Raw genomic sequence first — 14,273 nt, 5'->3', positions numbered from 1 at the left:
TCTTGATATTTTGGATATTTTGTTCTAATTCTAATTTTGTTTTAAATTTCTAATTCTTGATCTATCAGCTTCCTTTGACGACGGAGGACTCCTGTGTTTTAGCTCCATGCATCCAGGCTGTGGCTTCCCCTAAATCACTCATCCTGAACCTAGAGTTGACTGCAGACGCGTGAAGGAGCCCAGGAAGGCCAGCAGAAAAAGCATCCAACTGAGCCTGTGTAGCTGGCAAAACACAGAATCATCTTGAGGAAAATAAATGATTGCTGCTCTAAACCATTAAGTTTGGGGTTGATTTATGATACAGCAAAAATGAAAGTACACTTTTTAGCTCTGCAAACTCAAGCAGGTTAGCCAGCCTCTGTGAATCTCTGTGGTTTTACCCAGAAAATGGGAATCATATTCATCTTGCATAAGCCGGGCGCAGTGGCTCACGCCTATAATCCCAGCACTTTGGGAGGCTGAAGTGGATGGATCACCTGAGGTCAGGAGTTCGAGACCAGCCTGGCCAACATGACAAAACCCCATCTCTACTACAATTACAAAAAAATTAGCCGGGCATGGTGGCGGGAGCCTGTAATCCCAGCTCCTTGGGACGCTGAGGCAGGAGAATAGCTTGAACCCGAGAAGCAGAGGTTGCAGTGAGCTGAGATTGAGCCATTGTACTCCAGCCTGGGCAACAAGAGTGAAACTCTGCCTCAAAAAACCACAAAAATTTACCTTGCATATGAGGATTAAGCAGCTGGCATAGTAATGGCTCAGCAAAGGGCATGTCACTTATCTTCTCTGTAACTTTCTGGTGTCCTCATCATGACCATTCTTTCCTCCTTTGTCCTTTGTCCTTCCTCAAGTGTCCCTACTCCAGCTCTCACCTTCAGTAGGTCAATCCTGGATCCCCTTTTCCGGGAAGGCTCCCGCTGTTTTCTAGAAGCCCTCTTGTCTTGTCTTGCTCTCACTTCAGTTCTCTGTGACCTTTCTCTGCACAGTCTCAACTTGGTGAGCTCCTGCACATCAGTGACTCTGAGGTCACACAGAGAAGACTCGATTCTCTGGCCTCAGCCACAATCTCCATCTGTCTTGAATTTCCAGCCGTTTTTCTAACACTGCCATTTGACTAACTGGTAACATCGAAATGACAACAATCAAACTGTGCTCATGATTTCCTCTCCCGTCGGTTCATCTTCCATCTAACCATTCTTTTTTTCATTCTCAGAAAGAAAATTTTAAGTCTACAATTTCCTTGATCATCTGCATCCAATTAGTCACTAAGTCATGTTTCTTTGTTTGAAATCTCAGCTGAGTCCCCTTTCTTCATTCTCACTGCACATTCCTCTTCTATGTCCCCCACCTCCACCCATATGGCCACTTCCGTTTCTTTTCATTCCGCTCTTTCTGTTTACTGCTAGCAGGTAGATTTTCATTAAAAAAAAAAAAAAAAAAAAGATTGCTGCCTTGTTCTTGTGCTTAAAAATTGATAATAAGCTAGGTATGGTGGCCCACACCTGTAATCCCAGCACTTTGGGAGGCTGAGGCGGGTGGATCACTCGAGGTCAGGAGTTTGAGACCAGCCTGGCCAACATGGTGAAAACCCGTCTGTACTAAAAGTACAAAAATTAGCCAGGTGTGGTGGCACGTGTCTGTAATCCCAGCTACCTGGGAGGCTGAGACAGAAGAATTGCTTGAACTCGGGAGGCAGAGCCAAGATCATGCCACTGCACTCCAGCCTGGGTGATAGAGTGAGACACCTTCTCAAAAAAAAAAAAAAAAAAGGAATTGATAATAATTTCCCCTTGCCTGCAGGATTCAAACGTATCTCCCACGTCTCACTAATTGCTCCATGCAAAGGGTCCTTTCTCAGTCCAATATCTCCATACACAGATCCTGAAGCAAAGATGAACATGCTGATGGTTTATGCTTTGAGACATGCAAATTCATGGCAACAAAGAAGAACATGAAGAGCGAGATGGGGAGTAACCTAGAGTGATGTGTGACTGCCTGGTACTGCTTCACCGGGAAGAAACCCCGCACGGGCTTGGCGGCGTATCTGCACCCTGGACTTGTCCAGGTGGGCTACTAGGAGAAACTGGGCCTGGCAGAGGTGCATAGTAGAGAGAGACAGGAGGAGAGCCTGTCTAGCTCTCTCCCTCTTCTATTTCTCATTGGTCAGAATTCATCCCATGGGGAGTAAACTGACCCCCGCTTCTGGGTTTCATCATCTGTCCCCCTCAATTGCTACTTAGGGTGCCAGATTGTACACAGTGTGGCGTGGTGTTTCCCCTAAGCCCAGAAGTGCAGGGAGGAGGAGAAACTCCAACAACAGCCAGGAAGAAGCCAGATAGGAGAGCCCAACGGCCCTCATACAGCCTGCCTATGGCTCTGCCCCATCCACACATTTCCAGTGTTGTCTCTGCGCCCCCGCCAAAGTGATTCCCCACAGCTTTTTCTGTTTTCTTGCCCCTTTCAAAACTAGACTTATCCTGCATTGACTGTTGGCATCTCACCCGCTTCGTGGAGCTCTTCCTGTCCACCTGTGGAAGGCAGGTGCCATCTTGCTTGTTGGCCAGCAGCACTCTCCTCCTCTCAGCACTCCCTTCTCTGTCCGGGGGAGGATTCCCCACGGGTGAAACCTCTTTCTTACTCCCAGCTCCTCCTGTGGAAGAGAAGGGAAGGTCAAGGCTTCCTCACTGCCCACCTGGGGCATACAATGTAAGCTCAGCCAATCAGTTACTGGCTCTCCATGCTTTGAGCCTTGAGCTGGTGAAACAAAGATGCAGTGAACATTTGAAGGTCAGACAGCTCCGGGTGCAGCAGTCTGCTTCAGCTCGACTGTTTTCGGTGGGTGACCTTGGCCGTGGATTCTGTTGCATAGCATCTGTGACCCTGTTGGTTCCTGTTTTCCAAGCCCTCGTCTACAAGTTCCCATGGATTCTATGATCCCCATTCTCCCTGCTGTGATATCCCTCTGATTAACTTGCCTTTGTTTAAGGTGGCCAGAGGCAGCTTTTGTTGCTTGTGACTCAGAACTGTTTATACGTAGCCGCTTACATTACTTTCTGCCACCTTGGGACTTTTATACCATTTGGAGCTAGTTTATGAAACATGCTTAGCATAATGCCTGGAACATAGCAAACACACGACTGCAACCAAACTACATTTTTGTCAAAATCAACAAATATTTGTCAGGTTTCAGACACTGTGGGGGAGTGGGAAAACAAAATAAACTGAGAAGGAGCCTGTGTTTCTTATTTAATAGGAAAAACATGTTTATAAAATCAACAGCAGTTGCAACCGAGATTGTATTACAGAGCGCATCGGGGCCACAAGGGAGCAAGTGGTTGCTGAGTTCTGGAACAATCATAGAAGGCTTCCTGAGGGAGGAGATTTTTTACTTGGGTGCTCAAGAAAGATCAGGAATTCAAAGGTGGGGAAAGGAAGGGCTGGGCATCATAGATAGGGGGAAACGCAGCTGAGCTCTGAAAGGATGGGGTGCTAAGTGGGAGAGTGAACAGTTTAGGGTAGGCGGTGTGTTTGCCTGGCAATTCTAAAGGCCCCTTAATGACCGTGGGCAGGAGTTGAAATGAGACGGGTTGGCATGATTCTCTAGCCACCTTCAGTGGCCATGGTGCAGTCCATCTTCTCCCATATTCTGCTTAAATCTCCAACTCTCTCATGGTAAAGGTGGAGTTGGAGATTTAAGCAGCATAAGTGAGACAATGGGTGTAAAGTACGATTTGAAGATTCAGTACCTGGTAACAGTTGTTATTATCATTGTCATTACTTCTTCTTCTTCTTTTTTTTTTTTTGGAGAGAGAGTCTTGCTCTGTGGCTCAGGCTGGGATGCAGTGGAGCAATCTCAGCTCACTGCAAGCTCTGCCTCCCGGGTTCAAACAATTCTCAGGCCTCAGCCTCCCAGGTAGGTGGGACTAGAGGCGCCTACCACAATGCGTGGCTAACTTTTTGTATTTTAGTAGAGACAGGGTTTCACCATGTTGCCCAGGGTGGTCTCGAACTCCTGAGCTCAGGCAATCCGCCCATTAGACCTCCCAAAGAGCTAGGATTACAGGCATGAGCCACTGCCCAGCCAGCGACTACTACGTCTAGCAAAAGATTCGGTTACTTAACATTTTACAGAGGAGGAAACTGAGGCTCAGAAAAGGTAACTGACCTGTTGAAGGGTCAAATCGCTAACAATTTCTGGAGCTACAATTTTAATTTCAGTCTTCTGACCTTCATATATCCAATGTGTTGCTTCTCAAGATTGAGATCCTGTAAAATGCTTTTTGATAAAAAAAAAAAAATACTGTCTTTTCAGGCAACTGATTTTATTACTTAGTAACATCTTCTTCCTACAATTTGAATATTGTCCTTGCCACTAAGCCAATGCCAGGTTTACGAGTTATTTAACTCAAATTTCGCTTCTTGATGACAGGTCTGGAGATGTGTCATAAAATGACACAAGTGGGGATCATGAGGCAAACATGAAGAAAAGAAGCCCTTGGAGAACCTAAAGTGTAAAATATTGTAAAATATTTGCCTCCATCGGGAACAAATAGTAGAAGAAATTAGTAAAAAGCTGAAGGAAGGCTGGGCGCTTAGAATCATGCCTGTAATCCCAGCACTTTGGGAGGCCGAGCTGGGCAGATCACAAGGTCAGGAGTTCAAGACCAGCCTGGCCAACAAGGTGAAACTCCATATCTACTAAATATACAAAAATTAGCTGGGTGTGGTGCATGTCTGTAGTCCTAACTACTCGGGAGGGTGAGGTGGGAGGATCACTTGAACTGGGAGGTGGAGGTTGCAGTGAGCCGAGATTGTGCCACTGCACTCCAGCCTGGGCGACAGAGCAAGACTCTGTCTCAAAAAAAAAAATTGCTGAAGGAAGCTCCAATAATAGTGAGTGGTGTAATACAAATGACACAATGACAAGTATCTTTATAAACATGTATTTCTCACTTTCTAGATAATTGGTGTCCAGCTATAAATTTTTTATTTGCAGGGCTGGGCCCAGTGGCTTTGGGAGGCTGAGGCGGGTGGATCACGAGGTCAGGAGTTTGAGACCAGCCTGACCAACATGGTGAAACCTCATCTCTTAAAAAAAAAAATTAGCTGGAAACAGTGGTGCACGCCTATAGTCCCAGCTACTCGGGAGGCTGAGGCAGGAGAATCACTTGAACCCAGGAAGTGGAGGTTGCAGTGAGCCAAGATCGCGCCACTGCACTCCAGCCTGGGTGACGGAGTGAGACTCTATCTCAAAAATAAATAAATAAATAAATAAATAAATAAATAAATAAATAAATAATTCGTATTTGCTGCTACTGTTGCAAACTTTGCTTTCGAAGTCTGACTTTCCTGTTGAAAGGCTGCATTGTTAGAGATACCCAGCAGGCAGGCATGTCCTGCAGAGTCCTGGGGACAAATGCTATCTACATGTCCGTATGAACAGCTGTCTTCTAGACCCCTCCAATTTGGCTTCCTCTTCCTCTGTAAAAGAAAAACACACCCACCAAGTTCCCTGAGGACCAATTCCCTGCCAAAACCAATTTTTAAAAGTCTTTTTAGTTTTTGATATAGCTGGTTGCTATTTTCTTGTAGCCTCCATCCACTCTTTGGCTTTAGGGAGATGCTCTTTCTTAGCTCACATCTCCCCTCTGGGTCTCTAGTGCTTCTTGCTACATAAATAAGAGGACAGATAATAGTTCATCTCTTTGCAAATGTCCAATTGCCTTTTGTAAGCATGTGTTGAAAAGCTCCATTAGAGCCCCACATTATCATCTTATGGCAGCTGTACAACACTCTTCCTAACCCACGGCCATGAAGATGATATCATAGAATAAACTACTATCGAATGTTTACTTGATGCTAGGAACAATGCTAACAATTCTGTGTTCATTATGTCATTCGATTCTCATCTTTTGATGTACATCTTATTTTTATCTCCATTTAATAGTAAAATGGGGATATTTTATAGTAAAATGAGTAAACTGAGGGCGAGAAAGTGAAGTAATTTTCCACAAATCACCCAATCAAGTAAATGTGAGAGCTAGTATTTGGTCCCAGGCAGTTTGAGTCCTGAATTTTTTAACTACTGCTTTTTCTTGTGAAACAGTCCTATTTAAATGTATTTTTTTACATTATGCTCTGGAAATTCAGCTATGTAAATGTAAAATACTACAAGCCCCTTAAGAAGAGATTAAATGTCAAAAGGCAGATGCTGCCTGCTGCTGTGGCACATACCTGTAGACTCAGCTACACCACAGGCTGAGGCAGGAGACTTTCTTGAGACCAAGAGTTCTGGCCTGGAGTGTGCTATGTCAATCAGGTGTCCACACTAAGTTCCACTGCAGTAATGGTGATCTCCCAGGAGTGGAGGACAACCAGTTTGCTTAAGGAGAGGTGAACTGGTCAAGTTAGGAAATGGAGAAGGCCAAAACTCCCGTGCTGATCAATAGTAGGACTGCACTGTGAATAGTCACTGCACTCCCTCTTGGGCAATGTAGCAAGGCCTCATATATATATATATATATATATACATATATATATATATATATATATATATATATTTTTTTTTTTTTCTTTTGAGACAGAGTGTCACTGTGTCCCCCAGGCTGGGATGCAATAGCGCAATCTTGGCTCACTGCAACCTCTACCTCCTGGGTTCAAACAATTCTCCTGCCTCAGCCTCCCGAGTAGCTGGGATTGCAGGCGCCCACCACCATGCCAGGCTAATTTTTGTATTTTTAGTAGAGACAGGGTTTTGTCATGTTGGCCAGGCTGGTCTCTAACTCCTGACCTCAGGTGACCTGTCCACCTTAGCTTCCCAAAGTGTTGGGATTATAGGCACGAGCCACTGTGTCTGGCCGCTCTCATCTCTTTAATAAAAGAAAAAAAGAGTTTTAAGTAAAAAATAAGAAAGCAGATGCTATCTGACATTCTCTATGGTCCTTAATGGAAGGTAGATATACTAATATTAAAAAGTGCCCAATTTCAAGTGACAAAAACCCAACTCAAAATAGTTAAAGAGAGAGGAAAGTGTAGGGCATGCACATATAAGGAAGACTTGAAAAACGAAGATGGTGCTGAGGCTCAGATAACCTCTGCCTTAAATAAAGGTCTAAGATGGTGACTGTGATTTGTCAAGACAGAGGGTGATAGCCAGAGTGGGAGCAGTGTCCTAGGGATAAGGTCATGTTGTGTAAATTGGATCTTCTTCTTCTTCTTCTTTTTTCGAGACGGAGTTTTGCTCTGTTGCCCAGGCTGGAGTGCAGTGGCATGATCACTGCTCACTGTACCCTCCACCTCCCAGGTTCAAGCGATTCTCCTGCCTCAGCTTCCTGAGTAGCTGGGATTACACGCGCACACCACCACCCCGGCTAATTTTTGTATTTTTAGTAGAGATGGGGTTTTGCCATGTTAGCCAGGCTAGTCTTGAACTCCTGACCTCAGGTGATCCACTTGCCTCAGCCTCACAAAGTGTTGGGATTACAGGCGCCCGCCAGCACACCTGGCCTGGATATTCTCCTGCTAACCACAGAGCCACAGGAAGGTGATTCTGAGAAAGTAAGTGGGAATGTAGTTACACCATCCCACAGATGTTCTGTGCAACAGACACGCTAGGAAATTTCTATTAAACATGTTCTCTAAGAAATGTTGTCAAGGGTAAAGGCCTAAATCAAATGGTGATAACCATTTTCATTTAATAAGGCTGTTCAGGGCCAAGCAAATCGTGTAAGGCTTCTGATATTAATCATTTTACTCGCATGGTTCTATACTGTTGCAAACAAGTAAAAGCAATGGGATTTTGAAGAGTAAAAATTCCCCTGACATTGAAGCAGATATACAACAATATCTGAGGCAAAGAAAAGCCATGGATACCCAGAAAAAGAACAATTTTGTGAGAAATATTAAAATGAGAACATAATATCTAAACCAAAATTATTTCAAAGTTAAGAGATTCAGAATTAGTTAGAGGCAGGCTACTCAGGCCTGGAACACACTCAGGATAACGTTCAGCTTTGAGGGAAGATTTGTTTTCTTCTGAAACTGACTCTTGTGAAGTAGCTACTTCATTATTTTTCATACATTTCTAATTTTTATTTTAAAGTACATAATCTGTTGAAAAGCCATCACAATTTACTTTTATTAACTGCACAAAGGAGGGCCTGGTTATTCAGGTTATAGGGTATTTTCGGCTAAGGCGAGGTTGCCCTTTTAAAGGACTCTAAAATACAATGGCTTAAATCAAATACTATTTTATCTCTTTCAGCCATTATGCACTGTAGGCAGCCATATGACTTTTTTTCTTTTCTTTTCTTTTTTTTTTTTTTTTGAGACAAGAGTTTCACTCTTGTTGCCGAGGCTGGAGTGCAATGGCATGATCTTGGCTCACGGCAACCTCCACCTCTCAGGTTCAAGTGATTCTCCTGCCTCAGTCTCCCGAGTAGCTGGGATTACAGGCGTGCACCAACACACCTGGCTAATTTTGTATTTTTAGTAGAGACGAGGTTTCTCTATGTTGGTCTGGCTGGTCTCAAACTCCTGACCTCCGGTGATCCACCCACCTCAGCCTTCCAAAGTGCTGGGATTACAGGTATGAGCCACCTTTTCATAAAGTTATTAACTTTTCTCTCATCTTGTTGCTTCACCATCCTCCAGGAGGGTCTTTACTCGTGGGGTTGAAGGAGCATGGCAGAACAGCATCTGAGTTTAAGTTTAAGGTGAAAGAGGACACACCCAGTGTCTGGAGCAAGAAGGTCATGTTGAGTTGGCAGGGCCTCAAGTTTCACACCTCACCTCTGCTCACATCCTGTTGACCTGAACCTCGTCAGAGCCTGTGATGGACCAAATGTTTACATTCCCCCCAAATTCATGTGTTGAAGCCCTTTTCCCCAGTGTGGCTGAATTTGGAAATGGGACCTCTGAGAAAGTAAGTAAGGTTAAATGAGGTAGCAAGAATGGGGCTCTGATCCAATAGGATTTGTGTTCTTGTAAGAAGAGAACTTATGAAAGCTTGCTCTTTGTCTCCACCACTTGAGGTCACAGTGAGAAGGTGGCTGCCTGCAAGCCAAGAAGAGAGCCCTCACCAGAAACTGAATGCTGCCGGACCTTGATCTGGGACTTCCAGCCTCCAGAACTCTAAGAAAGTAAGTTTCTGTTGTTTAAGCCTCCCAGCCTGTGACATTTTGTTACAGTAACCTGGGCAGACTAATACAGATTTAAACCTAGCTTTGAGGGAGGCTGGCAATGCAGTGCCCACCTGGGTGACCTACCTGGGTGACCAAATGCTCAGAAGGATAGGAGCCTGCATTTTGGGAGGCAACTTGCAGTCTGTCACCAGGGCTATAAACAGAGTTCAGCCTATCACTTTATAGCCACTTTGTCCAAATTGTTCGCAGAGTTTATGGCACATCTTGCATGAAAACCAAAGCTTATAATATACCTCATGAATAGCAATTTTGTCTCTCTCCAGATGCCAGGTTCTCTACTGCTATCCTCTGAGACCTCTATTCTTCCTTCTCTTTTTTCCAGTATTTCAAGTAATTTTTTCAAATTTTTCCTTCTTCTGCTCTTCATCATGGGCACAAATGGAATCTTCAGGCTCTACTTCAATCCTAATACAGATACTCACTTTCCCCTCAACTTCATCTCCACTTACTGGGAGGTAGTCTTTGCCTAATGTATTAGTTCCCTACTGCTACTGTAACAAATTATCACACACTCCTTGACATAAAACAATACAAACTATCAGATAACCATTTGTATTGTTATCTTATAGTTCCGGAATTCCGAAGTCCAAAATGGGTTTCACCTGGGCAAACTCAAGGTGTCCTTACAGCTGGCTCTTTCTGGAGGCTCTAGGGGAAGATCTGCGTCCTTGCTTTCCAAGGATCTAGAAGCTGCTCACATTCCAGGACTCATGATCCCCGCCCCCATCTTCAAAGCCAGCAATAGCTGCTTGAGTCCTTCTCACAATGAATCACTGAGTCTTCCTCTCCTACTCTCTCTGTCACTTATGAAGACTTCTACTGATTACTTTGGTCTGCCTGGTGAATCCTAGATAATCTCCTCATCTTAAGACTCTTATTTAATCACATCTGCAAAGTACCTTTTGTCATGTAATACAATGTATTTCCAGGTTCCAGCCTAGGACATGGGCCATGCACCTTTGAGGGACCATTTTTGCCGCCCACCTCCAATTTGCCTTCATTGACTGCTAGTCCTTCCAGCCCTCACCCCTGTCTAAAGCGAAGGGTCTCAACCACCTTATTTCCAGCCATGAGACCTTAAGGAGCTTCTCCTATGGTCAGCCCCTCTAATTTTGTCCTAGATCAGACTCTGACACCATAACCAATTCTAGTAACTGACCTCTTGCCTCTGTCCTTGTAACCAAGCCCCCAGCTTTACATCCAGGCCTACTGCCTGGATCCTGGTGTGATGCTCCTGTGCCCAAGTGTCTGCTTTGTATCTCAGTCCCTTTAGAACTAGGAGTCAGTCTTGCTTGTACTAACTCTCCAGAGAAACAGTCCTGTCCCGTATTCTGGGCACCGTGGCTGGATCCCTGTTATATGGGTGTCAGGATATGAGGGAAAACACTTACCAGGCCAGGCTTCTTCATACAGCCTGTGATCACACACTGAATGTGGCTCCCCCAGCCTGCTCAGCCACCAGTGACCAGAACCTGGATTGTCTACATGCAGGAGCAGGTCAGTCTAGCTGTGTTTCTGAAAGTTTGCTTCACATTAGAATTATCTGAAGATCATTAGAAATATCTAGATGTCCAAATTGTACCCCATACTAATTGAATCATAATCTCTGGGGGTGGAAACCAGCATCAGTATTTTTTAAATTCCTCCACTGATTTCAATTTGCAGACAAGATGGAGAACAAGCAAGCAAGCTACATGCTGCTCAAGATGTGCTCTGCCTGTCCGCAGCATCAGTGTCATGGGGAGCTCAGGCCTCCAACCCAGAACTACTGAACTAGAATCTGGATTTCAACAGGATCACCCAAGGGATTTGAAAGCTCCAGTTTAGCTCATCTCCACCTGTGTGAGTCCTGGTTTTGAAAATGGTCATAATTAAGCTTTTTTTTTTTTTTTAAATGTTAAAAAACATAATAGTATTAGTGAAATTACTGAAATAAGAATTCATATTGCAGCACTTTGGGAGGCTGAGGTGGGCAGATCACTTGAGCTCAGGAGTTCAAGACCAGCTTGGGTAACATGGCAAAACCCATCTCTGCCCCCGCAAAAGAAAAGTAATCATAATAATAATACAAAGATTAGCCGAGTGTGGCAGCATGAGTCACTGTGCTTTTAAAAAATACATTACTTTTTTACTTTTTTTGAGACGGAGTTCTGCTCTTGTTGCCCAGGTTGGAGTGCCATGGCATTTCGGCTCACCGCAGCCTCCACCTCCCGGATTCAAGCGATTCTTCTGCCTCAGCCTCCTGAGTAGCTGGGATTACAGGAATCTGCCACCACGCCTGGCTAAGTTTTATATTTTTGGTAGAGATGGGGTTTCACCATGTTGACCAGGCTGGTCTCCAACTCCTAACCTCAGGTGATCTGCCTGCCTTGGCCTCCCAAAGTGCTGAGATTACAGGCGTGAGCCACCATGCCTGGCCACATGTGCTTATTTTATGTACATAATTGCAATCAGAATGTCTATGTTATTTGGAATTTTGCTTTTCTTAACATGAGTTTTTTTTTAATTGCAAAAGTTTCATAATATAAAAGTAGTACATAATAACCTATCACATTGATTTATAAATTACTTAACCATTTAAACTATTGCTTGACATTTAGGCATTTTCAATTGTTCATTATTTATAGGTGACTTTGAGGCACGCATCTTTTTGTGTACAGTTAAGTTGAATTTTTACTTTCTCACAAAACATGAACATTCTTGTTATACTAATTTTCAACTTGAACAAGCCAGCCCTGCACTTTCATGATGCTCTAGGTAATTTAGATATTTTCCAAGCATGCTAAAGATTGGAAAAATTTTTACTGCAGGGTTTTTAGAAGATGTGTAGAATTATGACATTTTTACTGCTACATTTTATCCAAGTTTGTTCTGAATTCTTTTAGTTGAAATCTTTCCGCTTAATTTTGAGCAGTGATAAATAGTGCCATTTTGCAACGTTTGATGCTTACTATTCACTCCCCAGAAGTGCTGACCACTTGCCTCCCTTGCAATTACACATGTGAGATCCCTGCTTGCAGTTCAAAGATAAGGTCCCATCAACCTCCTCCCTGAATATCTAGGAACCCAGGATACGGGGAGACCCAGAATATGGGGACACCCCTTGTGATTCCTCCACTTTGCTTTTGATCAACATCCTCTGTGATTTCAGTGTGATATTGTAAAGGACTATGGACTAGAAACCAGACTTGGGGTCTAGCTCTAGACCAGACATTTGCTGACACTGAGAACTCACTTCCTTATCTCTTGGGAAGCATCTCATAGAGCTGTGAAGATCCCAAAAGATAATCTATATGAATGCTAGTGTCTTTAAGACACTCTAAAAGATACATATCTAGTGTATACATTTGTGTGCAGTTCTTTCAGCGCACAAATGCTTATAATTCTGCATTTTAATAGCTATGTGCCTAATACTATAATATTTGATCATTTATTAAGTACTAAATTTACTTATTTAATAATTACTTAGTAACATTTTCATAGTTAAGAACGTCTGCATTTTAAATTTAGTACTGTATGGAGTACTCACTGAACTATATTGCATCCTTTTAAAACGGCCTATCATTTTGTTCTGTACTTCCATGATTTTTAAAAATTAATCGATGGCTAAGTATTATAACTAAGTTCTACTCACTAGATGTGTAAGTGTCCTCAGAAAAACAGGAATTGATAGAGTTGTCAAATCGATTCACACAAGTGAGAGGAAATTATCTTCCTATCAAGCAAAAAAAAAAAAAAAAAAAAAGACAAAATGAGATAGTGGGATGATATCAACATCCTCTGCGATTTCAGTGTGGTATTGTAAAGGACTATGGACTAGAAACCAGACCTGGGGTCTAACTCATCTCAGCCTGTGTGAGCCCTGGTTTTGAAAACGGTCATAATTAAGCTTTTTTTAAGTGTTAAAAAACATAATAGTATTATGAGACATTGTCCCTGTATATTTATATAATATATATATATATAGAGAGAGAGAGAGAGAGAGTATATGGGACATTGTTCCTGTATATTTATATTGAGAAAATGTGAAATCTGCAAAGTGTTATGAATACTTTTTTTTTTTTGAGACGGAGTCTCACTCTGTCTCCCAGGCTGAAGGGCAGCGGTGTGATCTCAGCTCACTGCAACCTGGCTCCAGGGTTCAAGCGATTCTCCTGCCTCAGCCTCTCGAATAGCTGTGACTGCAGGCGCCCATCACCATAGCTGTGACTGCAGGCGCCCATCACCACGGCCGGCTAATTTTCGGATTTTTTTTAGTAGAGACGGGGTTTCACCATGTTGGCCAGGCTGGTTTTGAACTCCTGACCTCAAGTGATCCACCCGCCTCGGCCTCCCAAAGTGCTGGAATTACAGGCGTGAGCCACTGTGCCCAGCCAATACTTTTGATAGACAAAAAGAGAGAAAGAAAAAAATCAGAGGAAATTAAAAATTCTTTAACGGGGACCAGACATAGTTTAAAAATAATAATTATTATTATTATAATAACAAAGCAGTTGAAATCGCGTGTCAGGAGCGCTTCCTCTCTCCAGCGGTGAGGGTATCTAATCATAATAATTAAGTCCAAGGGACCTTGCCTTCTTTAGGCAAACAAAGTGGGGAACAAGTTGCAACTGATTTTCAGAACAAATCCTCAAGTCCTCTGCCCACGGCGGCGGGTCGGCCGAGCCTGGGTGGCGTCCCGAGGGTTCGCCTCTCGCCCAGCTCCCGGCAGGGGCGCGTGGGTCCTGGCCCGGGGACTGCAGGGCCGCGCGGGGCGGGCAGGGTCAGCAGGGCACATACTTTCTCGGAATCCACCCTCCCGGGCCCCCACAGCCCAGTTTCTCCTCCCCTCAGCCCACCTTCTCCGCCCACCTCCTACCCGGAGCCAGGGCGGCGGCCGCGGTCAGCCCGACCTCCCCCACCAGGGGTCCGCGTGCGCGGGATCCCGGCGGCCAAGCTGGGCGCCCCCGGAGGAGGGGTCTGGGCGGCTGGGCCAGGCCGGGCGGGGCGGGGCGCAGCCGGGGGGTGTGTCCGAGGGCGGCTGGAGGGAGGGGCGGCCGGGACGCCAAGGGCGGCGGGGCCGCGGCAGCTCAG

The sequence above is a fragment of the Macaca mulatta genome, chromosome 18 (assembly GCF_049350105.2).
Source record: "Macaca mulatta isolate MMU2019108-1 chromosome 18, T2T-MMU8v2.0, whole genome shotgun sequence".
In the NCBI taxonomy this organism is placed as follows: domain Eukaryota; kingdom Metazoa; phylum Chordata; class Mammalia; order Primates; family Cercopithecidae; genus Macaca; species Macaca mulatta.
The sequence above is the reverse complement of the archived record's forward strand: the minus strand, read 5'-3'. Positions refer to the sequence as shown.